Source organism: Triticum aestivum, chromosome 6B, assembly GCF_018294505.1.
Source record: "Triticum aestivum cultivar Chinese Spring chromosome 6B, IWGSC CS RefSeq v2.1, whole genome shotgun sequence".
In the NCBI taxonomy this organism is placed as follows: Eukaryota; Viridiplantae; Streptophyta; class Magnoliopsida; order Poales; family Poaceae; genus Triticum; species Triticum aestivum.
The window spans coordinates 639,431,048-639,435,109 of record NC_057810.1 but is presented as its reverse complement, the minus strand read 5'-3'; the positions used below and the strand labels follow the sequence as shown (position 1 = coordinate 639,435,109).

Below are 4,062 nucleotides of genomic sequence, written 5' to 3'. Positions count from 1 at the left end.
TGTCCCTTTAAAATACAGTTTAGGAGGTCACTAGTAGGTGATCGATGGGATAGTTGGTTACATCTTGCGCAGAGGTTGATGGACGTTCACCTCTCTGATGAGCCAGATATGATTTACTGGAAATTGTAGATGAATGGTGTATTCCTCGTCAAGTCTATGTATTTAGACCTAATTGATACTGGTCCAATTCCAAAATCAATTCATATTTGACAGATTAAAATACTATTAAGAATCAAAATCTTCATGTGGTTTGTTCACAAGGAAGTGATTCTGACTAATGATAATTTGGCCAATCGAAGATGGGACGGTAGTGAACGATGTTGCTTTTGTGATCAAGAAGAAACCATAAAACACCTCTTTCTCAAATGTCCTCATGCCAAACTTTTATGATGTACGATTCATGTAGCTTTTAATATTAGTCCTCTAATAACTAATATTAACATGTTATTTGGGACGTGGCTAGTTGGAGCGGAGCTAAGTACTGCATGACATATGCGGATAGGAGTATGTGCATTACTTTGTTACTTTGGGCTATATGAAACTGTAGAAATGACATGATTTTTAACAGAGAAGCTCTTATAATTTTTTTGCATGTTATATACAAAGCCACTGCTTGGATTCGTACATAGTCATTACCCATTCATGCAAAAGCCAAAGAGCATATGGCTATTGGGGGCAACGGTTGGGAGATGGTAGCACGGAATACTTACAGCCGCTTTGGATGGCGATCTAAAAATAAGCTAGGGGTTTAGTCATCTTGACCGATTTTCGTCGGTTGTGTTAACTTTTTTATCACTTTATCATTTATTTTGGCTCTTCTTGGGAGCTTGTACTGAACCTTAGACCGGTTTTGGATCTTTTGCCTAATCGTAATCATTCAGACGAAGAGGGCGCCGGGTTCTCTCTCAGAAAAGGAAAAAAAAAAGGCGCAGGGTAACCTTCCTTTTAAAAAACTGATGCAGCAAGCCGATACAAACCAAAATGAGAAACAACACGAATCCGTACCCAACCCTCCTTTTCCTAATATAATAGTAGTAGAAAGAAGCTACGTTTATACACGTAGCATGTCTGCTAGACAAAAATGAAATACAACCTACTCATCATGATGACACGATGCCCAGGAGAGTTCTTCCCACTGAATGCGTATCGCCGAAAATGCTAAAATAAATCCAGAAAAAAATGCGAGTACCAGGATTTAAACTCTAGTGGGCTAGAGATACCACAGTCCCTCTAACCAATCCAACCATAGGTTGATTCGCAATGCCCACGAGAGATAAACCGTGTATATGCATGAGACCCCAACGGGAACAGCTAGAAGCATGTCCACGAGACATAAACCATGTACGCCTAAACAGACACCAAATCCGAACAAAAACTACCAGAACTTAACCCAGAGGGCCACTCCAACAGCTACGATCCAACAATTCGGCGATGAGCAAAGCTAGACGAGAGCCCGACCAATTAATTGCCCCCATGCATCAACATCTCTTGTGGCCGTGGGGCAGCAATCACGTACAGCAACATATACTCGGAAAACAATTCCACCTGCCACGGCCAGTCCGCCGTCGTGGGCCAGGCGCGCCACGACCAAAGGACGACCTGTGCACCACCCGTCGGACGGGTCCGGCGAGGTGGCAACAGCGTGCCCCCTCCTCACCGTAGCCATCCCTCCACCTTCCACTCCCACGACTCCACCTTACCTATCCCGCTCACCGCAACTGAGGCCTGACGCGCACGCGACGATCGCCCGGTACGGCCAGCGACTCCGACGCCGTAACCCGATTATTCCGACGGGCCGGCGTGTCAGCGACGCGCACGATCCATCACCCGCCATCCGGACCCGACACGGAAGCCCCGACGCCGGACCAAAGGACGCCGTACGTACAGGCAGCAGCGCACGGGTGCGCCACGCACCGGCGACTAATCTTCTAATCTAATCCCCGCCCCCCCCCCCCCCCCCCCCCCCCCCCCCCCCCCCCCCCCCCCCGGCCGGCTCGAGCCAAGCAGAAGCAGTCCTATAAAAACCACCGCGAGTGCCGCGAAGCACACCACACCACACCTACACACGCACACCTCTCGCTCGGCTCTAGGCCCTTAGCTAGCTATCCAGCAGCAAGTAGCATCCGGGCCGCAGCAACGGCGAGAGCGCGGCTGCAGTTGGACCGCCGGCGAGGGAGCTGCCATCATCATGCAAGGGGACCCGGCGGAGAAGAAGGGGAAGGTGAAGAAGGGGTGGCTGGCCGTGCGGGTCGGCCAGGCCCAGGCGGAGCAGCAGGGCGACGGGTTCCGGCGGTTCGTCATCCCCATCGCCTACCTCTACCACCCGCTCTTCCAGCGGCTGCTGGAGGCGGCCCGGGACACGTATGGCTACAGCTCGGCCGGCCCGCTCTGGCTGCCCTGCTCCGTCGACGAGTTCCTCCGCCTCCGCGCGCGCTCGTCGACCGGGAGACGGCGCACTCGCACTCCTCGTCCTCGCACCGCGTGCACGTGCAGGCCGGCAGCCACCAGCAGCACGGCTACTCCTTCGCCCCGTGCACCCGCGCCAAGGTTACCTCCTGATCGACCGACGGATCATCGAGCGCCGGCGGCCCTTCGTGCGTGCGTGCGCGTGCATGGCGACTGTGAGCACCGGAGCGCGCGAGCGCCGAGTGGGTAGAAGTCCATCTGTCCATACGACGCACATGTACACCACACGTACAGAGAGGCGCAGAGATACAGAGATACATGAGAGAGGCAGTAGGTGATTAGTGTGGAATATTGCTTACCATTTCGGCCTTTGTTTTTCTTCTGAGGTGGTGTTTGTTTCTCTAGTCCTAGGACTTTTTCTAGTTCCTGTGACTTTTTAAAAAAGACTCTCAAGGAGGTGCTTCTAAGGACTTTTAGCAAAAAGTTCCAAAAAAGTTCCACCATGTTTGGTTTGCTAGGGACTTTTTTTAGTCCCTACACCAAAAAGTCCCTGGAAACAAACACCCCTTGATTCTTGCACATGCATGTGTACTAGATTAATTAACAGACCCGATGTATAATTAACAGTTGAATTCGATCGCAGTCGTCACAAGCCGGTTTACATATACAACTTGATCTACTTCCGCAGCTTCCCTATTGTCTTTTTGGCAAACACTTCCAGGTCAAATTGAACAAGCTCGAAATGGATTACATAGTTCGGCAGTGCTAATGCCAAACAGGCGATGAACCAGCATCGGAACATCTCTTATCGCTTCAATCCTCTCCTGTCGCTCGTGCCCATTGAGTCTCAGCAAGACGTGAAAGCAATCACATATTGCAATTAATCATGATGCATGGGGTCCTAGGAGAATATGAGGTACCGCGTTTCTTTCCGCTGGTAGCTAGATTCATGTCGTGTCGTTCAGGGTGTGGGTTCATCAACATTGAGTTTCAGAGTGGGGGAGGTGAAGAAAGAGGTGAGAACAGGCAGCACTCGCCTCACGCGTGATCCTCTTCCATATCTATCTCCCCTACCCTACCTCTCTCTCTCTCTTTCTTTCTTTCTTGATTATTAATCGAGTTAATATCTGATTTAGTTACACTTCAGTTGACTGATCTGACTTTGGGTCAGTCGATTTTAGGGGGGGCTCGCCGGAGAGGCTACCTGAATATCTATGTTAGGGTTCAGGGTGGTGGTGGGGCGGTGGAGGGATGGCCGGGGCGGCGGAGGGTCGGCTGTAACGCCCCGGATACAACTTTCCATATTCGTAACTCCGACTCTTGCCATTTCCGGACATGCGATATGTTATTTTCCTCGGTGGTTGGTTTTTTTTTGCATTTTGTTCATGTCTTGCATTTCATCATCGCATCATCCGCATTGCATCGACACTCGTTGCCATCATTGTTTTTAAAACTTGCATCCGCTCATAGTTGCCGCGTCCCCCCCTCCCTTGCTTTCGTTGACCGTTCCGAGACCAATCGGGTTTTGCTAGCCTCTTGACCGTGGCCACCTAACCCCTCTTGCCAGCTCTCAGACCCCCCTCGCGCGCGCGTCCGGGACTTGCCCGAACCCGACCCGCTCTGTCGTTATCGAGGGGTCCAGATTACCCTCATACT

The 4,062-nt window shown here is 51.1% G+C and overlaps 1 pseudogene; it reads left to right on the top strand.

The window, feature by feature from the left end:
* The first annotated feature begins 2,064 nt into the window (after positions 1-2,064).
* LOC123134649 (auxin-responsive protein SAUR32-like) lies at positions 2,065-2,878 on the top strand (annotated as a pseudogene).
* The last annotated feature ends 1,184 nt before the right edge of the window (positions 2,879-4,062 follow it).